Below are 23,795 nucleotides of genomic sequence, written 5' to 3' on the forward strand. Positions count from 1 at the left end.
TCCTTTTGAAATTTATTATCGAACCTGCTTCCACCGACCTTTCAGGCAGTGTATTCCACATCACAACTCGCTGTATAAAAAATATTTCCTCATGTGGCCTCTGGTTCTTTTGCCAATGACCTTAAATCTGTGACTCTGGTTCCCGACCCTTTAGTCACTGGAAGCAGTTTCTCCTTATTTACTCTGTCAAAACCCTTCAAGATTGTGAACACCTCGATCAGATCTGCTCTTAACCTTCTCTGCACTAAGGAGAACAACCCCAGTTTCTCTAGTCTCTCCAAGTAACTGAAGTCTTTCATCCCCGGTACCATTCTGGTAAAACTCCTCTGTGGGATTCGGCAGGATATCTGTGGCATTGCACCAGACGGCTAGAAACCTGCCACACAGGAGTGCTGACAGTGGCCTCAGGGCAAAACTCAAGCCCCAGGCTTATGGCAAAACATAGGCCTCATGGCAGAACTTTTCTGGGAAAATTGGAATATATTTAGCAGATGTTTAATGTTTTTACATGTTTGTCGTGTTATAAATTGTGCTGTTTACCTGGGAGCAGCTGATTAGTTTCTGTGTAGAATTGATTATTGTTATTCTGATTGAAAAGCAATGAAGCACTTGAATTGTGATTTGTTTAAACTTTCTGAATATGATATTAGAGTGAGTGAAGTGTGAGCGTGACACAGACAGTGTGATTCCTGACACGTGACACTGGAGGCCCTGGGGAGTGCTTGGAGGCCCTGGGGAGTATCTGAAGGCGCTGGGGAGGGGCTGGAGGCGCTGGGGAGTGTTTGGAGGCCCTGGGGAGGGGCTGGAGGGTCTGGGGTGGGTCTGGAGGCGCTGGGGTGGGTCTGGAGGCGCTGGGGAGACTCTGAAAACTCCCAGGGTTGGAAGCAGGGAGATAAGGTCCTAGCCTCCAGCAGCACTAGCAGGGCTGTCTAATTTCAGGAGAAATGGGGATCCTGGAGCACAGGGAGTGTGTTTTAGCTCAGGATCACAGGGGGATGCAGGAGATCCAAGTTCTTAACTCTTTATACTAGATGATTTTGGTCTTGAATTTGGGATGCATGGCCCATGTTTTTCAGGCACTACATGGCCTCCTAAGTCCCCAAAATTTTGGGCAGGAAGCATGCGCACAATTCTGTCCACTATATTGGCTGTAGGTGTCAGACCAGGCCACCTTACCTCAATTTCCTCTGGGTACATCAATGGAGCACCAGAAAAACTGGTGGGCTGGGGCCTAGATTGCACTCATGTTGGAGAATCTGCAATCACATGCCACTCCCGTATTCTCAGACACACCACATTCCCCATCACTCACTACCTCCAATCTCACACACCACTCCCGTACTCTGAGACACACCACATTCCCTATCACTCACCATCTCCGATCTCACACACCACTCCCGTACTCTGAGACACACCACATTCCCCATCACTCACCATCTCCAATCTCACACACCACTCCCGTACTCTGAGACACACCACATTCCTCATCACTCACCATCTCCAATCTCACACACCACTCCCGTACTCTGAGACACACCACATTCCCCATCACTCACCATCTCCAATCTCACACCCACACAAATTCAATCTCACTTCATTCAGAAACTACTTGCTGTACGACATCAACACCTTCAATCACAGCACCCCACCTCCACCATTACCCCACCTCACCCAACATGTCATCTCATGAGAGGTCCACCACGACACAGAAAGAAACCTTGGGTCTCGCACACGTCCGTCACACACCAGACTCCACACTTTGTAATCGATACAAAACATTGATAGAAAAGAAAGCCAATCATCAGCACAGAGAAGGTGAACCCAGAATATTTCACTGAGTCCTGTCATGCCAAGTGAAGAAAAGGAGACCTCATTAAAATGAATGAAAAGTGCATTTCTAGCTCAAAGGGTGATCAACATTTGGAATGATCCACCAGGTAAGGGGATGAATTCAGGATATTGGAGGAGTTCACCATACAGCTGGTTGCTAGGCTGGGGAAGCTGGTTTTCTGGAGCTAAAGTCAATGCGTCAAATGATATTTTCTTCTATCTTTATACCCCTGCTATAGTGATATTACAAATTGCAGACAAATCCACCGAGACCCCAAGAATGGCGCAAGAACCAGGTAGAAAAATTCACGCTTTCTTGAAGGCTCTGTTAAAGAGACTGGTCGATGATGATGACAACACTCGACGAGAAATATCCCAGACGATATATAGACTGGGCCAGCAGTGGCCAGAATATGTCCTCCTCACTTGCCGTCGCTACCTCTGGCAACGTGTCTGGCTCCCAGATGAACAGAGCACAATCATTCTGAACACCATGGAGATGATCGTCCAAGACAAAGTCAGCTTCATTCAACACCATGTGGCTGACTCTCTCATCGTTATGGCTTCCCTCAGAGCGACCACGCTGATTGAGGCACATAAGCTAAGCCAGGAAGCTGCATGTAACCTCCTGGTTACCATTGGCTTAGGATTTTTACAAAAAGTGCTGGCAGTTACACTGGAAGGTATGAAGACAGGGTATCCATGCCATGTTTACATGGTCAAAACACTGATAAAGCTGTCATCAGCCCATGTCAATGAGATGGTACCTTTAATAAAGCCCGTCCTGGAGATTATGATTCCAGTACTGAAGAAGGTCAGGCTAGACTACCATAAATCAGTGTTTGCCACAGCACTGGGCGCGTTTAGCAAGAACATCTTACTCTACGTGGATGATGTAGAGAAGCGCCCACAGACAACAGTGACTAAAGAATCCTTCGCCAATGAGATGAACATTGCTTATGATTTTCTTTTTAATAAGTGGCTTGAGAAGGAGGAGTCTCCATTAAATATCATAATAGTGGAAGCTCTGGGCTACTCCACCACCTTGATGCCCAAAGACCGCCTAGAGGTAGAACTGCCAAGGTTAATTCCTGGAATCCTGGATCTGTACAAATTTCAATCCCAACACCTTGCTATCACCCGTAGTCTGTGTCAGATTGTAGCTACTGCTGTCAATATGGGAAGCAAAAGTCTGAGAACACAGATGGAGGGTCTGCTGAGCAACTTACAGGAACAGTTTTGTATTCCAGTGGATTGCGATAACCGGCTCGCTGCAGAGAATCGTAATCAGATCCTTGGCTGCTACACTGCTCTGGCCCAAGCTCATGCTGACTCACTGATGGAATTCCTTCTCCCCCAGTTGGAGACCAACAATCCACAAACTAGACTGGGAACACTAAGTGTCCTCAAGCACCTCATCAGGGCTGTCCCTTCACAGCTGGAAAGGAGGAAGGCCCAAATTGTGGCTGGTTTGAAACTAACGCTTCTAGACAACAACAACAATGTCAAGAAGCTGATTGTGGAGACAATTGGTGCCATGGCTCACGAAGGTTACCTAGATCTAGAGGGAGGAAGAATAATGGTGGAGTTTATCCTGAAACAGTATGTTCTCTCCACAGACTCAGGGAACCAAATCCCACTGGATAATGATGGAGATCAGGTTACCCATGAAGATTTGAGTCCAATGTGTGAGGTCATGATGTTGACTCTGACAGCTCTGGAGAGTATGGAGGATGTACTCTGGCCATTCCTACTAAACTTCATGACTTCACCTCAATACACCAAAGGGCTAACAATGGTCTCCCAGTGTTTAACACGACTTGCAAAGAAGAAGCTGCAAGTGGGAGATGAGAAGTATTTCCTCCTTTATAAACAAATTGCAAATCTCCCGAAACCTCAGGCACTGCTGACACGGCTTCTGATTCTAGCTTGTTGTCCCTATGAGGGAGAAGGCCGCGGTGCTGCTGCACTGAGGCTACTACAGGCCGTGAGCCTGAATATTCACACAGCAATAGTGAAGATGTGGGAGGAGGAGATTCCATTGTTAGTTAATAACTTGGTGGAGAGTTCCGAGAAGACCCTGCCCCAGCAAGAATGGGAGGAGAAACTGATCCTGCTTTTGTCCGAAACTCTGAAAACAATTGAGGACGAGCAGTGGACATGCCAGTTGATCGATGAAATAAACCAACAGATCACAATCTCCCACAGCTATCCACAACAGAAGGGGTTTCTATATAAATGTCTTGGGATGGTGCTACATCACTCAGGCAGCACGGACATACAGAAAGAGATTGAACAAATGCTACAGATTGCTCAGCACAGGGAGACCGTTGAGAGAGAGGGTGTAGCTGTTGGAATTGGTTTCTATTCTATCACTAACTTTGAAGCCACCTTCAGCAGCCTCGTGGATTATAATAACTTAAACCTCCTGAAGAAGTCCAGAACTTTCCTCCGTGTCCGTAAGGATGAGTCTGATCTTGAGGCGGATGATGCTAAGAGCACATTGGTTCTTAGTTATGGGTATCTGGCAATCAATGCTCCACCAGACCTTTGTTTATCGCGAATAGAGAACCACATTCTGCCAGTGTTAAGTGACCAACTCAGCCAGCTTGGACAGGGGGTAAAGTCGGGATCCATGGACTTGACTCTGACCTTGAGCCTGATAAAGACCGTGACTCTGATAGCCAGAGCAGTGCAGTCCAGCAGTCGGACATTCCCCTTGAATTTCAGCAGGAAAAGTGAGCTACTGAAGTACATGCAACAACTTATCGAGGCTGAGCCCACAGAGCTGCTGCAGACTCCGATTCGGCAGTTGGCAATGAATGCCTGCCTTCATCTTGTCCAACTGAACCCACGGTTAAATGAAGCTGATAACTGCCAGTTAATTCAAAGCTGCTTGAGGAGTATTTTCAGTTTGGTTCCTGTGGACCCCAACCAGGCCCAGGACGGGACACCTGCTAACCCAGGAGGAGGAGAGACTCTTTACACGGAAAGTATGGCTGCTCTATACAGTCTCCTCAAAGAGGTTTTGCTTCAGAACCTGTCCCCTGAGGGTCTCCAGACCATACACAAATATTTGGAGAAGTGGATGATATCACCGAGGGGTCACGAAAGAGAGCGAGCAGTAGACGTGACCTCGAAGCTGCTGACATTCTACTGGCAGGAGCGTGATGTTGATAATATAATGGCACCGATTGACTTGGGGGCTGTAGTTGGTCAGCTGCTGCCACGATGTGTTGACCCCTTGCTCCCCATACGGCAGAGGGCAATGGACAGTTTGTACATCCTACTGAAGATCCAGGCGTGTTATGAAGGTGTGAATCTCGATGAGCAAATTGAGCAGGAACAGGTTCTGCAAAGAATTGGCCAGCGATTGGCGAGCACAGACACCACAGTCCTCTTTCAAGGATGCTCCGAGCTCGCAGATCTCATTTCCCAGCACTTGCCCCGGGACCAGCTGGCCAACCTGCTCTTTATGCTCTTCAAAGGGCTGGTTGACCACCACCCCAGCTGTTCCAATACAGCTGCTATTATAATGAAAGCTGTTGTTAAGAGACGTGGCCCTGAGCTGGAGGATCAGCTCCCAGAGACCCTCGAGGCGCTGCACCTCCAAATGCTGGCAATCAGACAGAAGGAAGTGACACTGACTGTGATAGAAACCTTCACTCTCCTCACTTCCCAGCACCTGCCAGCTGTTGTGCGTTGTCTCCTCAGGTTCCCCGTGGACGAGCGCACCATCGCCATCTGGCGCTCAGTAGCAAAGAAGACCCAACTGGCTTTTTCATCATTCAAACAACTGATGCAATACATGAACAGATCAGTGCCATTGAATGAAAGGAGCCATTCAGAGACCGAGGATGAGAGCCCTGATGCTCTGGCTGTTTTAAGCGCTCTGTACGAGATGGTCTCAGAGCCAGAGTCTGCCGAGGTTGTTAACGCCTTATATTCTGAGTTATTCGCTGCTCTATTAAATCATCTCAGTTCCTGTATCCACGTGAATTTGCCTTTTGACTTCATTCCTTGCTGTGAATTGGAGCTGTCAGAACATCGATCAGCAACACCAATGTGCAAAAGCCGAGAGCTTTGCCTGTCGTCAGTGAAGACTCTCAGGGCCTTGCTGAATCGAGCGCACAATGAAGTGGTTGTAGATTCCGTCCAGGAGAAGGGAGGCTGGGATTTGATGTTGGACCCACACACCTACCACAAGGGGATCGCTCTGCTCTCTCGAGCGATGAGCTTATTCAATGAGCACCAGCTGGTTGGGATTGTGCTGGATCTTGCCCCTGTCCTGTCAACTACACAGGAGGGTCAGAAAGCCACAGTGGCTGCCTTCTTTGCTGAACTTTTAAAATGTTCATTGACCTCCCACGCGCGGCTCACTAACATCCTGGTGAATAGTTTGCTCACGGGTCTACTTGATTCGACTCTGGCTGTCAGGCTGCTCTGTGTTCGAGGCCTGGGGAATATTCCGATTGGAGTACCTGGAGTGATGGAGAGACACGCTTCAGACCTGTTGGCTGCAATGAGCAACATACTGCAGAGCAAGGAGTACCATGAGGAGGAATTCATGATTGAAGTGACATCAACTCTCTCAAAGCTCTTGGACCAGCTGAGTGTCAATGCTATCAGACCCTTTTGTATTGATATCGCAAAAGGAATTCGATGTTGCTTTGAGTTCAATTCTGCTCAGGTTCGTGCTGCCGCATTTACTGTGTTTGGCACTTTGGCCACATGTGGACATGAACATTCAAGGGCTTCCTTTATGGACGAGATCCACCTGAACCTGGTCAGTTTGTTGCTACACCTGGATGAAGAGAGTGAGGAGGTCCAGAGGGCCTGTCTTTTAACACTGTGCTCAGTCGCCCCATATATCGGCTCACAGAGGGTTTGTGGAATAATTCAGGAGCATTCACGGGAAGGCAGCCTGAAGTATGAGGAATTTTTGAATGTCCTTTCCTTGCAACTCATCAAAGATTTCCCCAGGAGGATCAACTCGTATGAAAAGTGCTGCAGGTCCTTCCTACACATGGGGCCTCGTCTCCGCGGGGATGCGGTCTTCTTATCAGTCGTCCTTTCTCAGATTCCACCGGAGCCGGCCCGGAGGAGGACATGGATCGAGAAACTCTGCTGTTTAAGGATCCAGCGTGGACGATCCAACTCAACTCGACAGACTCACCGATCCTTCTCCACCTGTTTCAGACTGTGCTGAGAGATTCTTGTTGTAAATATGTTTATTCATAATTTGTAAATATGTTTATTCTTAATTTTACCTCTATTATGAAATAAATAACAATCCTGTTCTGACCAATGGAGTTCCCAGTGGATGGATTCGATGCTAGACGTGTGACCGGGCAGGACCTCCTGCATCAGCTACCATTGCATTCATTCTCATTTGTTTATTGTGCTCGGGCCCCCATTAGGAGGTGTTGAAGGAGGGGAAGTAAGAAATTGTAATCTGCTGCTGCATTTAAAGAGCTGCAGCAACATAAAAGGGTCGGCCCCAAAATTGAAAAAGGGTCCTTCTAGATGCAATGGATGGGAATAAGCTTCATCACAGGTAATTAATTACCGGTGAGTTAACCAGTAATGCACAGGAGGGGCTGCCAAACTATTCGCACCCCTTTCCTTCACTTCCAGCATCACCTTCCCTCGTAACCTTCCATGACTGAATACACTGCAAGTCTCCCATGATTTGTACCATTAATCTTAGCCCATTAACAGCTTGCTTGCTGCCAGCTACCTAAGAACAAACATAAGAACATAAGAAATAGGAGCAGGAGTAGGCCAATCGGCCCCTCGAGCCTGCTCCGCCATTCAATAAGATCATGGCTGATCTGATCCTAACTGCCAATCCACTATCACAGAACCATCTCCTGAATCTAACAGAATTAGACACACGAAATAGGAGCAGGATCAGGCTACACGGCCCCTGGGCCCGCTCCGCTACCCACAGGGCCATGACCGATCCGAACCTAGACTCATGTCCAAATTCCTGCCCGCTCCCCGTAACCCTTAATTCCTTTTACTTCTAGGAAACTGTCTATTTCTGTTTTAAATTTATGTAATGATGTAGCTTCTACAGTTTTTTGGGGCAGCATATTCCATGGACCAACCACCCTCTGAGTGAAGTAGTTCCTCCTCATCTCAGTTTTGAAAGAGCAGCCCCTTATTCTAAGACTATGCCCCCTAGTTCTAGTTTCACCCATCATCTGGAACATCTTCCCTGCATCCACCCGATCCAACCCCTTCACAATCTTATATGTTTCAATAAGATCGCCTCTCATTCTTCTGAACTCCAATGAGTAGAGTCCCAATCTACTCAACCTCTCCTCATATGTCCATCCCCTCATCCCCGGGATTAACCGAGTGAACCTTCTTTGTACTGACTCGAGAGCAAGTATGTCCTTTCTTAAGTATGGACACCAAAACTGTACGCAGTATTCCAGGTGCGGTCTCACCAATACCTTGTACAACTGAAGCAATACCTCCCTATTTTTATATTCTATCCCCCTAGCAATGAAAGCCAACATTCCATTGGCCTTCTTAATCACTTGCTGCACCTGCATACTAACCTTTTGAGTTTCGTGCACCAGGACCCCCAGATCCCTTTGTACTTCAGTACTTTCCAGTTTCTTGCCATTAAGATAATAACTTGCTCTATGATTTTTCCTGCCAAAGTGCATAACCTCACACTTTCCAGTATTGTATTCCATCTGCCAAATCTCTGCCCACTTACTTAGCCTGTCGATGTCCCCTCGAAGGTTTTTTATGTCCTCCTCACTCACTACTTTCCCTCCCATCTTAGTATCATCTGCAAACTTTGATATGTTACACTCGGTCCCCTCCTCCAAATCGTTAATATAGATTGTAAAGAGTTGGGGACCCAGCACTGACCCCTGCGGAACACCACTAGTTACTGATTGCCAGTCTGAGAATGAACCATTTATCCCAACTCTCTGCCTTCTGTTAGATAGCCAATCCTCTATCCATGCCAGAATATTACCCCCAATCCCGTGATTTTTTATCTTAAGCAATAATCTTTTGTGTGGCACCTTGTCAAATGCCTTTTGGAAGTCTAAATACACTACGTCCACTGGTTCCCCTTTATCCACCCTATATGTTACTTCCTCAAAGAACTCCAGCAAATTTGTCAAACATGACTTCCCCGTCATAAAACCATGCTGACTTTGTCCTATTAAATTATGATTATCCAAATGTCCTGTTCCTGTCTCCTTAATAATGGACTCCAAAATTTTACCTACCACAGATGTTACCTGTGAGAAAATGTCATGGCAGCCAGCTACATATCAGACTAGTTTACTTTCTTGTACCAGAAAGTCACTTTTAATGAAAGGCAGGGGAATTTCTCTAAGTGCTTCTGAGAAAGAAGCCCTCACAATTCTGGGCAGGCCAATAACAGAGGCAGTGGGAGATGTGCAACTGAGAGAACAGGTTGGTTCACATCCTCCTCCCTCTTATACTCATGCAGCGTACATTAGAGGGTCAGCAGATCCCAGGCTCTCCCCCCCCAGGCAGAATGATGAGCAGTTTAACTGCCATAAAATCCCTGCCTCCATCATTGCCCGCTGTGTGGATACGCACCATATTCCATTGGAAGGTGGATGTGCAGAATTTGAGGTTGCTCCTCCCACAGCCCAGTCCTGGAAGACAACCGAGCCCTGGATACATGAACCTGAGCTCAAACCCAGCTCTGTGCACCAGACGGACTCGTCAAATGCTCGAGTCTGTTCCTAACGGAGAGGTTCTGGCAGATGAATCTGACTCCCCCATAGATGGTCCACCCTCCCTACCCATAATTGCTTCACCTTTAGACTACAAATCCACACCAGCACAGATCAACCCTTAATCTTTTATACTCAAGGGAATACCAACCTAGTCTCATATAATCATAGAAACTTAGAAGGAGGCCATTCTGCCCATCATGTCTGTGCTAGCTGAAAAAGAGCTATTCAGCCTAATCCCACTTTCCAGCTCTTGGTCCATAGCCCTGCAGGTTACGGCACTTCAAGTGCATATCCAAGTACTTTTTAAATGCGTTCAGGGTTTCTGCTTCTACCACCCTTTCAGGCAGTGAGTTCCAGACCCCCGCCACCCTCTGGGTGGAAAAAGTTCTCCTCAACTCCCCTCTAATCCCTCTACCAATTACTTTAAATCTCTGCCCCCTGGTTATTGACCCTTCTGCTAAGGGAAATAGGTCCTTCCTATCCACTCTATCTAGGCCTCTCATAATTTTATACACCTCAATTAAATCTCCTCTCAGCCTCCTCTGTTCCAAAGAAAACAACCACAGCCTCTCCAATCTTTCCTCGTAGCTAAAATTCTCCAGTCCTGGCAACATCCTCGTAAATCTCCTCTGTACCCTCTCTAGTGCAATCACATCTTTCCTGTAATGTGGTGACCAGAACTGCACGCAGTATTCTAGCTGAGGCCTAACTAGTGTTTTATACAGTTCAAGCATAACCTCCCTGCTCTTATATTCTATGCCTCGGCTAATAAAGGCAAGTATCCCGTATGCTTTCTTAACCATCTTATCACCTGTCCCGCTACCTTCAGGGATCTGTGGACATGCACTCCAATGTCCCTCTACACTTCTCACTGTCCTACCATTTATAGTTTATTCCCTTGCCTTGTTAGCCCTCCCCAAATGCATGACCTCACTTCTCCGGATTGAATACCATTTGCCACTTTTCTGCCCACCTGACCAGTTCATTGATATCTTCCTGCAAGTCTACAGCATTCTTCCTCACTACCAACCACACGGCCAATTTTTGTATCATCTGCAAACTTCTTAATCACGCCCCCGACATTGAAGTCTAAATCATTGCTAGATACTGTGGCGGAGCCACCAAAGGACTCAGAGCGGTTGTACATAATTCCTGCCTCAGCACTCGATATTCAGTCTGGGAGGCATGGCCTCTCCCTCGAGGCAGCTAATGGCGGGGCCATTCGTACCTTTGGCAAACGGTGGGTCCAGGTGTGCTTCGGCGGGCAACGGTTTCAATGGGAATTCATCACAGCCAAGGTTGCGTAAGCCATCCTCGGCGCGGATATCTTATGCACCAACAGCCTCTTGGTGGATGTAAGAAATCGTCAATTGGTTAACGAGGCCACCTTCCACTCCACCCCTTGCTTCTGCAGTTCCGCAACATCGCACACTGTCTCCTGCGCGTTGTCCTCGCCGGACGAGTTCACTCGCCTATTAGGTGAATTCCCGGAGCTGACCAAGCCCACTTTCTCCTCCTCGGCCACTAAGCATGGTGTCGAACACCACATTACTATGACTGGCTCTCCAGTTTACGCACAAGCTCGGCGCCTGGAACCCGGCAAGCTCGCGGCTGCGAAGGCAGAGTTTGCCACGATGGAACGGCTGGGGATTATTCGCCAGTCAAATAGTCCCTGGTCCTCGCCTCTCCACATCGTCCTGAAGGCCGGCGGCGGATGGCGGCCATGTGGGGACTACTGACGCCTTAATGACGCCACTACTCCCGATTGGTACCCGATCCCGCATATTCAGGATTTCTCCGCCCATTTGGCGGGAAACTCAGTCTTCTCCAAGGTCGACCTCGTCCGTGGCTACCACCAAGTTCCCGTACACCCGCAGGACGTCCAGAAAACTGCAGTCATCACTCCCTTGGGACTGTTCGAGTTTCTACGGATGCCATTTGGGCTCAAGAACGCTGCACACGCTTTTCAGCGACTAATGGACTCGGTCCTGCGGGATCTTAAGTTTTTATTTGTCTGCCTCGACGACATCCTGATAGCCAGCTCTACCAAAGAGGAACACGTCTCCCATCTACGCACCCTCTTTCAGCGCCTCGGCCAACATGGCCTCATAATCAACCCGGCCAAGTGTCAGTTCGGCCTATAGCAGATTGACTTCTTGGGCGCAATTCTGCTGCAATCAAAGGTCGAAGCAATTACGGCATTCCCAAGGCCGCAGTCCACCAAGGCTCTTCAAGAATTCCTGGGCATGGTGAATTTCTACCACCGCTTTGTACCGAAGGCAGCACGACTCATGCAGCCCCTTTACGAGGCCCTCAAAGGCAAGGCTGGAAAGGATACTATAGCCTGGACGGTCAAAATGGACAACGCTTTCGACAACACAAAAACCGCTCTAGCCAATGCAACTATGTTGGCGCACCCTCTGCCAGGTGCCACCATCGCTCTTACCACTGACGCTTCCGACTATGCCATAAGCGCCGTACAGGAACAGTGGGTCAACGGGACGTGGCAACCACTGGCGTTTTTCAGCCGCCAACTCCGGCGCAATGAACGCAAATACAGCACTTTCGACCGGGAGTTGCTGGCGCTGTTCCTGGCTATCCGCCATTTCTGTTTTTTGTTAGAAGGACGTCCCTTCACTGCGTTTGTAGATCACAAACCACTGACCTTCGCCATGGCCAACACCGCCGAACCGTGGTCGACTCGACAGCAGCGACAGCTAACTTTCATTTCAGAATTCACGACAGACATCCAACACGTAGCTGGCAAGGACAACTTGGTAGCTGATTGCCTTTCTCGTGCGACCGTACGGGCGGTCCAGCTGGGCATCGATTATGCCCTCATGACCACCGATCAGGCATCCGACCCTGAAACACAGGCGTATCGCACCGACACCTCTAGCCTCCAACCGGCCGATGTGCAGTTCCACGCAGCAGGCACCTCGTTACTCTGCGATGTCTCCATGGGAGATCCCTGCCCGATCGTTCCAGTTGCCTGGCGCTGCAAAGTTTTTGACGCCATACATGGGCTTTCCCATCCTGGCGTGAAGGCATCTCAAAAATTAATGTCGGCTATGTTCGTCTGGAGAGGAATGCGTAAGGATATCCGCGACTGGGCTAACACCTGCGTCGTCTGTCAAAAGTCTAAGGTGCAACGTCACGTCAAGGCCCCATTGGCTACGTTCGCAGTACCAGAACGTCGATTCGACCATGTCAACGTGGACCTCGTCGGGCCACTTCCACCGTCACAGGGGTTCACACACATCCTCATCATGGTCGATCGTGCTACTAGATGGCCAGAGGCAGTTCCTTTGGTGTCTACTATGTCCGCTGATGTCGCCAGAGCATTCCTCTCCTCGTGGGTCGCATGTTTTGGCGTTCCGGCGGACATTTCTTCAGACCGCGTTCCACAGTTCTCTTCCGAGCTCTGGAACACTGTGGCCCAGGGTCTCGGCACCAAGCTTCACCGCACCATGGCTTATCACCCGCAAGCAAACGGTTTGTGCGAACGTTTCCACAGATCGTTAAAGGCATCGCTGAGGGCCAGCCTCCAAGGTGCCGGATGGGTGGATAAGCTTCCGTGGGTCATGTTGGGTCTTCGCACGGCATCCAAGGAGGACCTGCAATCGTCCGCCACCCAAGGAGGACCTGCAATCGTCCGCCACGGAGCTTGTGTACGGCCAGCCACTCCGCGTACTGGGAGATTTCCTGCCGCTTCCAACTGAGCCGTGGTCCGCAGCTGACCAACTCAGCAACCACCGGGAAACAGCCAAGGATTTTGCGCCTATCCCAACTTCGCATCACGGCCTTCCATCTTCACACATACCAGCGGAGCTAAAGAATGCTGAATTTGTATTCATTCGTCATGATGCCCATAGGGATCCGCTCAAGGCCCCTTACACAGGCCCTTTCCGCGTACTGGAGACAGGCGACAAGAGTTTCTCCGTAGACATCGGTGGTAAACCTGACCACATATCCATTGACCGTCTCAAACCGGCACACCTGGACATCGACCGGCCAGTAGAGACCGCACAGCCACCACGACGTGGTCGACCTCCCGCTGCATCCACGCCAGACCCAAGGCTTCCAGCCCACCAGCTGTTCAACAACGTCCACTCCAAGAATACAGGAGTCGCTCTGACAGGCTTGTCAGACCTCCTAGTCGATTGACTTTTACTGTTAAAGACAATTCTGGGGGGGCGCATGTGGCAGAGCCACCAGGGGACTCTGATCTAATGTACATAATTATCTTTAACAAATTATTAGCTACAGAATGAATCTGTATCTTTGTTCATATTATTGCATGTACATAGCGTGGTCCCTTTAAGAATGAGACCAAATGCGATGACATCATCACGTTGATCACGTGATCCTCCAGCAGCGGGAAAACGTGATGACGTCAGGCTGGGGAGCCGCCCTAGCCAGTCCTCGTGGAGCCAGCAAAGAGTACAGACCTGTAATTTAGTTCTCCTGTGTTTTCGTGTTAAACTCTGTTGAATAGCATTAAACATCGTTTGTTTGATAGACTGACTCGACCTCAGTCCTTTAGTTAGGAATCTAGCCATTCCTACAACCGCCCTATTCTTCCTACCGAAATATAATACCTCACAGAATATGCCAATTCTGCGAATTTATGAATGTCCCTGTAATTTGTTGCAGTCCTCCTCAGTATTGACTATCCCCCCAATTTGTTATCATCCGCAAATTTAGAAATGGTGTTTTTGATTCCAAAGTCTAAATCGTTAATATAAATTGTGAACAGCAGTGGTCCCAGCACTGATCCTTGTGGAACACCACTACCCACCTGCCACTGTGAATAGCTACCCTTTACCTCTACTGTCTGCCTTCTGTGTTGAAGCCAGCTAGCTATCCATTCTGCTACTTGTCCCCTGACTCCATTATTATTGTCTCCTCTCTCTGCTACCTCTTCAAAGAATTCAATGAGGTTGGTCAAGCAAGACTTTCCCTTTTGACTATTCATTATTATATTTTTGGTTTCTAGATGTTCTTCTATTTTCTCCTTTAGTAGGGATTCCATTATTTCTCCTACCACCAATGTTAAGCTGACTGGTCTATAATTCCCTGGACATGCTCTATTTCCCTTCGTAAATATTGGTACTACATTAGCTATCCGCCAGTCCTCTGGCACTACACCTTTTTCTAACAAATTATTAAATATGTGTAGTAATGCCTCTGCTATCTTTTCCCTAGATTCTTTTAAAATGCGTGGATGCAGTCCATCCGGACCAGGGGTTTTATCCTCTTTGAGTTTGATTAGTTTATTTAATATATCCCCTCTTTTTATTTTAAATGCGCTTATCTCATTACTAATCTCATCATCCAATGTCATGTCCACCTGTTCTATCTCCTTGGTAAATACTGAAGCAAAATAATGATTTAATATTTCTGCCATCTCTCTATCTATCCCCCTAATTATAGCGTCCCCTATCACCACCACATTTCTAGTCTGCTCTTCCCCCTTGGACAGCCTTCTGAGCCACAGTGCCTTGGTCTCCAGTGTGGCTGTCCTCCCTGCAGTCTTTCTCCTTGTCCTCACTGGCAGCGAGTACATCGTACCTGTTGGACAGGACCAGTGTCTGCGGGACCTCCTTCTCAATCTCTCCCATGTCCCCACTACCCGGCTCCCTAACACCCTCCCCTTCCTGAAACTGTGCTTTCCTCTGGGATGTTGACTGTATTCTGGATAAAACTGTTCAGATACTCCTCCTCCTCCCTTATGTGTCAGAGTGTCTCCAACTCGCTCTCCAGCTCAATGACTCTGAGCCGGAGAGATTCGAGACGGAGACATCTCCTGCAGACGTGTTCGCTTGGGACAGTCTCGCTGTCCACAAACTCCCACAGACTGCAGTCCAGACACACAACCTGCTCTGCCATATCTTAGTCTAGCCTTATTTTATTTATTTAATTAGTTAAAGTCTTTATTCAACGACTATTTATAGTTATATTAATTAGTTTAATTAGTTAAGCTATAAATTTAATACAGTACTTTGTAGTTTCCCGCACTGAGTTTAAACCATTGTCCTCGGTTAGAGAGAAGAGAGAAAAATAAACCTTGATACTCCCCAACCAATCACCTACCTGCTGTCCTATGATGTCACTCCTTGTTTTGGAAATCATCGAAGGTTCGGCCGCCGCTGATCCGCCTCCGATTAGGACCGCGCTGCCCGGTCTCACGCTGTTTAAATACCGCCGCTGATACCGCCCCCGATTAGGAGCGCGCTGCCCAGTCTCCCACTGTTTAAATACCGCCGCTGATACCGTCTCCAATTAGGTCCGCGCTGCCCGGTCTCCCGCTGATACCGCCCCCGATTAGGACGGCGCTGCCCGGTCTCCCGCTGTTTAAATACCGCCGCTGATACCGCCCCCGATTAGGAGCGCGCTGCCCAGTCTCCCACTGTTTAAATACCGCCGCTGATGATACCGCCTCCGATTAGGACCGCGCTGCCTGGTCTCCCGCTGTTTAAATACCGCCGCTGATACCGCCTCCAATTAGGTCCGCGCTGCCCGGTCTCCCGCTGATACCGCCCCCGATTAGGACGGCGCTGCCCGGTCTCCCGCTGTTTTAAGTACCACCGCTGATTCCGCCTCAACTCCAGTGCTAACCATGTCACGCTCAGTCTCGCGGATGCACTGTAGTGACAGCAACCATTGCTCGAGCTCCTCCAGCTGACGACACTTCCTGCACCTGCAGTTGTCCAGGACACGAGAAGCATCCTGGACTTCCCACGTGGCGCAGGATGAGCATTCGATGGGACTGAGGGGCCGTGCCATGTCTCTATGCAACCAGTTCTAATAATTTAACCCTTTTAGCTCCATATCATTCTGGTGACTCTGCGCTGCTCCCCCTCCGAGGCCAATACATCGTTCCTGAGATGTGGTGCCAGAACTGGATGCAGTTCTCCAGATGTGGTCTGGCCAGCGCTCTGCACAGCTGGAATGTAACTCCCACCCCTTTGTATTCCAGCCCTTTCAGATAAGGGCCAACATTCCATTAGCCTTTGAAATTATTGTTTAGTATTGGGTTCCTAAGTCTGCCAAAGAGAGTTCACTTGCTTCTGAAATTCCATCAACAGGCATGACATATTTTGTAGGTACTTTGACCCCAAATAGACCCCAGTTATTTCTCCTCTGAGGAGGATATCAATTAGTTGATTGTTCGATGTCTGATGGGCCTGGGATTGACCACAGTGTGAACAAACATTACAGTGCATCTATCGGCGGTCCCACTACTGCACACACTCCCACCGTAAACCTGGATCTTCCACTGCTTCATATCTTTATCCAATTAACCAGCAGTGAGTGCAAAAGACAAGGCTGAAGCATTTGCAACCATCTTTGGCCAGAAGTGCCGAGTGGATGATCCATCTCGGCCTCCTCCTGAGGACCCACCATCATAGAAGTCAGTCTACAGCCAATGTGATTCACTCTACGTGATGTCAAGGAATATCTGAGCACACTGGATACAGCAAAGGCTGTGACCCCCACAACATCCCGGCTACAGTGCTGTAGACTTGTCATCAAAGTGCTATCAAGCAGCACGTACTCACCAATAACCTGCTCACCCACACTCAGTTTGGGTTCCGCCAGGACCACTTGGCTCCGGACCTCATTACAGTCTTGGTCCAAACATGGGTAAAAGAGCTGAATTCCAGAGGTAAGGTGAGTGCCCTTGACAACAGCATTTGATCAAGTGTGGCATCAAGGAGCCCTAGTAAAATTAAATTCAATGGGAGTCAGGGGGAAAACTCTCCACTGGCTGGCGTCATACCCAGCACAAAGGAAGGTGGTTGTGGTTGTTGAAGGTCAATCATCACAGCCCCAGGACATCGCTGCAGGAGTTCCTCAGGGCAGTGTCCTAGGCCCAACCATCTTCAGCTGCTTCATCAATGACCTTCCCTCCATCATAAGGTCAGAAGTGGGGATGTTCGCTGATGATTGCACAGTGTTCTGTTCCATTCTAAGCATCCACTTTAAACAGTCCATCATAATACAAATATAACAACAACAGCCACTTGCAACACCACCGAGACATGTGATGCGATTCTGAACATTGAATACAAAGACTCGGCCCTTCAGGGATCTGGTAAGTCGTTACTATGGTTTCATTCAGTCCACAGTTCATGGGCTCCCTGTCCCCAGTATATATAGTCCCAGTAGTGACTGGTCCAGCTATGTGTTGGTTCCTCTCTGAACTCCATCTCCATCGATCATGACGTTGCATGCTTGAGTCGTTGGCTGTGGACCCGCCCCCAGGTCGGATATCAGTCGGAGCAGTCGATACCGTCCAATCTCCATTTCCAGTTTCAGTTCTGTAAACTAAGCATATTGTGTGTTAGTTATCAGTTTCACTTCTGACTGACTTAAGCTGGTTGATGTGGTCCCATTTAGTTACCTTTACCAAGACACCGGATTAGGTAAACGGCTGGACTGGCTTTATCTACGATAGGAAAAGGTCCTTTTCATTTTGGTTCAAATCGATGTTCTTTCTTACTGTAATTTAGTGCCATCCCAAGTCACCAGCCTCATATTCTGATGGCTTGACATTTTTGTCACAATGCTGCTTAGTCTGCTGTTTAGATTTTCCAATGTGTTTAGCCAGAAATTGATTGGTCTCATTGACAGACTCGACCATCTGAATTAACCATTTAATTCCTACTGCCCCCAACAGCAATGTAGGGGGGCATCCTTTACCTGGTTTACGGTAGCTTACCTGGTCAGGCAGCCTTTTCCACTGCACTGTGACCAATTCCAATCAGCGGTTTCGAATCGCTAAACCCCTCCTTCCAGTTCTGACTAGAGGAACTTATAATTAATGATATATAAAAACGGACAAATGGTCTGGATGCAAGAAAGTCAAATTTTATTAAAACTAAGAAACTACACCACACGATCAAAGTAATCACGGTTAAAAATTGCTTAAATAGGGGAGGAAAAATGGACACAACGAGGGAAATCGACTAAAATACAATTCTAACGAAATCCCCACTTTACTCCCACCCCTAAGCCTATCCTAAGTTGCCTTGTGGAAGGCCAGAAACATATATGCTCACCACTGCAATGCTAGCTCCGTGCCCTGCGATCTTGGATCTTCACTGCCCAGAAGTGAAAAACACCCCAGTGTTTTAAAAGTAAACTGCTGGTGTTTTACTTCTTCAGACAGACTCCACGCTGTAGAGGGCACACGGAGGCAGGCCAGAGAGAGAGAGATGCCTCTGAGAATCCATCTCTTACACCCCAATTTTGGGGCCGAAATGTTCCCGCCCAGATCCAGAAGTTTCTGGGCTAAAACAAAAGGGATCCAACTGTCCCCATTGTCCAGTAATGGGTGATTCAAACCCATTCATTTTTAAAGTGTTCCCTTCCTCAGTCCAAATGTCTCTTCTGTGCTGAGTTCATTGTGTGTGATGGGCTATTGAACCATTTCCGTTCATCCTGATGGGTTTTGAATGGGGCTGTATATCACTATGTAAGCAGCCTGGGAGGCTATAGTAAACAGAAGCCATTGTCCTGTGGTCACTGAAACCGCAGCCTAAGTGGTTTAATCCCTTGTGTACACAAAGTAGCAGTTTCTGTAAACAAACATCGATTGTCTCTGCAGGGAGGGGAAACTCCCCTTTTGATTGACAGAATTTGACTGCCATTGCTTCACAGACACAGAAAGCTGCTTCCAGGTCCTTTGTCCTCGGCCACGCAGTCTGACGGCCATTTTATCCCCGGGCAATTTACCAAACCCGAGTACAATTTTTTAATAAAATGTACTGTCTTAATGTGTGCGTTTTTTTTACAAAGTTCTTTGATTCCGGTGTTGTCCAAGTGCTGCCTAGCTTAATGCAGACTTCTTGCGGTTCTGGGTATGTTTTAAAACATTGTCCAACCCAGAGACAATTTAAATCACGCAAAGTCTTCGTCCACGATGTGGATTAATATTTCCCGATCTTTGGGGCTGAGGGGATTTTGCGAACCCCTACAGCAAGGAGTTGCCGTGGGCACCAACCAGTGTCCTGGTTTGCCCATCAGTCTTCCCGTCATTGCCGGGTATGGTGAGATACCTGTGGTGGCACGTGGGGTGGATCTACTGAACTCCAACAACATCTGGGCATTAAGCACACGTTGCATACTTCACATCACCCACAGCCCTCGGGTGGAGGAGAAAGGAGACATCGAACCCTGAAAACTGGGTTCAAGACATTTTGAGTGCCGATCACCCACTCAATGGGCTAATATGTTGCCTATGTGTCTTATGGCAATCGATTGGGTTGCTTATTTCAGATTTTAGGGCCTTTTTGGTCCATAGAGAGCAGTCAGACGGCTGCAGAGGGGCTCGGAGTGCCGGCCCCTCAGAGGACAACATTTGCAGGATGAATTTAATCAGGGGAGAAAATGTTGGGGGAAGGGAGAAGAAAAGGCCCAAAGATTTGGGCCGGGACCCCAGGAGGCTTGGAAAGGAAAACATGGTGGTGGCTCAGTGTGAGGATAAAGCGATATGAGCTTGGGGTATTATCCAGGCTGTGCATGAAGACTGCGGTGAAGGAAGCTGCTTTGCCTGCCGACCAAAGCTGAACATTGGGTTCGAGGTGACGGTCAGTGGCCGAGAGAAGGTGGAAAGACTTTTACTGAGTTTGAAGGTTCTTGGAGGTATCGCTGCTATATTCTGAAGAGGTGGTGGTCTCATTCTTAAACCTACCGGTTTATATAGGAAGATGTGCTAATAAAAGAATTGGAGTCGTGGGACATTAAGACCTGCTCGGCAACAAAGAGGCGATACTATCCAGGAACGTGGGTAGCAGATGGAACCCGTTATGTGAAGGAGCAGTTCCCTGGGGGAGTGAGGTCGCTGCCGTATAGAATGAAATTCGAGACAATGGAAGGAGTGCAGTACCTCCGGGTACTGCATGGTAACCAGGTGAAGGTTTGTTATTGTCTTGGACACGACCATCTTGTAAGAAGCTGTCCAGACTTGTACTGTTATAACTGCAGCGAGTCTGGACACATCGCTCGGAGTTGCAGGGCGGAGAGCTGTGGGATGTCACAAAGGCCCCATCCACTGAGAGTCTGAGGTAGAAGGAAGCCCCTTGAGTGATGAGGAGATGACAGAAGGAGCAGGAAGTGTGAGTGGAGCGGCCGGAGGAGGGGAGCGGGCAGAGGACACAGCCAGCGAACAGAAGGGAAACGATGGGAGCGGGGAGACAAAGACGCCAGAAGGGAGCAAGAAAGTGGAAGACGCATCATTGTCCCAGAGAGAGAAGAAAAGGGGAGCAAGGGTCAGCGGTGGAGATGAGGCTGAAGGGAGAGGCATTGTTGGAGAAATCGTGATAGCAGGAAGACTCTCTAAGGGAGATTATGTATCTGACGGGGAGGAGGGACGGGAGGTTACAGAAGAGCTCGAGCGTGAGGAGTCAGAGGGGGAAGGAGACATGCAGTGGGGGGTGGGGTGGCATCGTGTGGAAAGGGAAAGGTTAGTGAGGGGCAGAAGGAGGGAGAAGGGGCAGCTCCTCTGCCCAAACCTAATGCAAGGAAGAGGCTGAAACTGCAGGGAAGGTTCAAACAGGAGGTGAAAAAGAGCCGGAGGCTGCAGGAGAAAGCAACAGCTGCCCGAAAAGTTGGGAAGGAGCATGAGAGGAGGGAAGGGCCGGAGATTAAATGATGGGGAGATTATCAGGCACACTTAACTTATTCGGAGCCATGATTACATTGGTCTCGATTAATGTGAACGGACTGAGGAGTGAGAAGAAATTGCAGCAGTTGTTGCAGGGTTTTAAAGGTTCGGACTTGTGTCTGCAAGAAACCTTTTGGGATGAGGATATCCTAGAAAGAGTTTGGAAGGTAGAGGCATTTGCAAGTTGCACAAACAATAACCGTAGAGGGGTGGCTGTTTTGGTGAGTCCGTCCATAAAAGAGAACGTTACCTTGGTGGGCAAGGACACTGAGGGGAGATCTTTATGGCTAAAGGTAAAAATGGAGGAATTTAATTGCGATCTCTTTAATATCTATGCACCGAACGACCATTGCATGTGTCGCGAGTTTTTTCAGTGCTTAATCACTGAAGTGGCAGAGGTGGAAAACCCTTGTATAGTGGAGGATTTTAATGTATTTTTATCTCAGATGGACATTTCAGCCCAGATGACCTTAAAGGGTGATAACTCCAGAGGGATGATTGTAAAAATGATGGCAAATTTAATATTGAGAGACTTATGGAGGGATCGGAACCCCATAAAAAGGGAGTTCCCCAGAACAGGTTGGGTGGGTGATGTTCTAAAACAGAGCCGAATAGATTTTGTGTTAATGCGGGAAGGGTTAAGTTCTGAGGTGACGGGGATTTATTATAAAAAAAAAAGTATTTTTTAGTGATCACTCAGCTTTGGTTCCTAGAATTAGGAACAGCAGAGTTAAGATCGGTCCAGGGGTGTGGATTTTAAATAACCAATACCTGAAAGAAATTGCTTATAAAGAAGGGATTATAAAGATAATAAAGAATGCTCGGAAGGAACCTTTTTTCTTGAAAGAAAGAAGAGTTTGGTGGGACAATTTCAACGATGAGGTAAAAGCTTTCTCGTTATGTTATGAGAAAGAGAGAGCGGCAGCTAACCGGCGTCGAGAAGAGAATATAAACAGAAGGTTTATGGATATCTGTAAAGCAGCTGACGGAGGGGATAAGGGAGCAGAGACCAAGTGGGTGGTTTTAAAGGAAGAGTGGGAACTATTGCAAGCTGAAAATGCAAGGGGGCCATTCTCCATGCAAAGGCTGGAGATGCATTGGAGGGCGAAAGATGCACTAGATATTTTCTAGAGCAAGAGAAGCTGCGACAGAGATTATCATTAATTGGAGAGTTGAAGGTTGGGGAGAAGATCATGAAAGTGGGGAGATTTTGGAGGCGGCTAGCAGCTTTTATCAAGAGTTATATACAAAAGAAGACATTTCCAATTTGGCGATGGAGAAGGTTAACGCTTTTATTGAAGAGGGTTTAAAGGAGGATGAGAGAAGCATGTGTGACAAAGAAGTAGGATTAGCAGAAATAAAAGTAGCAATAAGTGAATGAAGCAGGGGAAAGATCAGGGTAGAATTTTATAAAGAATTTTGAGATTTTAAGTCCATTTCTCTTAGAGGTTTTTAAGGAGATTAAAATTGAGGGAAACCTGGCCCCATCTATGAGGAGAGATATCATAAGCTTAGCTTATATAAAAATAAAGGGGACAGAAGGGATCTAAAGAATTGGAGGCCCATCACATTATTAAATGTGGATTATAAGATCTTGGCGAGGGTTATGGCAAATCATATGAAGGAGGTGATGCCACAGATAGTTTCGCCCTCTCAGTCCTATGGAGTCATAGGCCGGGTCATCGCGGACTCTGTGGTCGCAATCCGAGATGCGATCGAGCTCATGGAAGAGAGTGGGAGGGAGGCTTATGTGTTAAAGATAGATCAAGAGAAAGCCTTTGATAGGGTCTCTCATGAGTTTTTATTGATGGTTTTAGAGAGCATTTGTTTTCAGGAAATATTTTATTGCATGGATAAGGATTTTTTATTCAAACATATTCAGCTATGTTAAATGTAATGTTTTTTTTATCCAAGTATTTTCCGATACAGAGATCAGTAAGACAGGGTTGTTCCCTGTCCCCAATGCTGTACACATTGGTAGCAGAACCATTAGGTTACTTGATGCAGAAAGAACAAGGCGCAGTCAGGATTGCGGTTCCCAATTCTGGGTTGGTGTCAGTGATACATCAATATGCAGATGGGATCTGAAGGTTATGAAAATTAAAAAGATTTTGGGAAGATGGGAAAAAATGTGGTTGAAAGTGCAAGGAAGAGTGACAGTGGTGTCCACTCTCCTGTTATCTAAGCTATGGTACTTATTGATGGCGGAGGATATTCCGGAGTGGGCAGAAAAGTCCATCCAAGAGGCTTGTGTGGGGTTTTTATGGGAAGGGAATCCAGCCTTGGTGGCTTACAATACCATCATTGGATGGAGAAATCAGGGAGGACTCAATTTCCCAGATATTGATTTGAAAAAAAAATCCTTTAGAATCAAATGGATGAAGAGATTTCTTCAGAAGTCAAATACAAGTTTTTAGAAGAGTTGTTTTGAGCATTTTTTAAAAATGAAGTGGGATAGGAGGGCAGGGGATATTGTATATGGAATACAATATGTTTTTGAAATTGATTAAACCTGTCCCTAGGTTTTATAAGGGGGTTGTAGAGAC

General features: G+C 47.7%; 1 protein-coding gene across 2 annotated transcripts in view; it reads right to left on the reverse strand.

Annotated features, from left to right (window-relative positions):
• The window catches only part of LOC147104930 (guanine nucleotide exchange factor DBS-like), a 226,255-nt gene that overhangs the window by 17,165 nt on the left and 185,295 nt on the right, over nt 1–23,795 (reverse strand). The window contains exon 15 of one of the 2 annotated variants that reach the window (XR_015072374.1): nt 17,141–17,909. The exons of the other annotated variant lie outside the window; for it this stretch is intronic. The gene's annotated coding sequence lies outside the window, so the exon portion shown is untranslated. The remainder of the gene's footprint in view (nt 1–17,140; nt 17,910–23,795) is intronic. 2 annotated transcript variants of the gene reach the window in all.

This window comes from Somniosus microcephalus, chromosome 19, assembly GCF_052327205.1.
Source record: "Somniosus microcephalus isolate GS21.2 chromosome 19, FLI_Smic_1.0, whole genome shotgun sequence".
In the NCBI taxonomy this organism is placed as follows: Eukaryota; Metazoa; Chordata; class Chondrichthyes; order Squaliformes; family Somniosidae; genus Somniosus; species Somniosus microcephalus.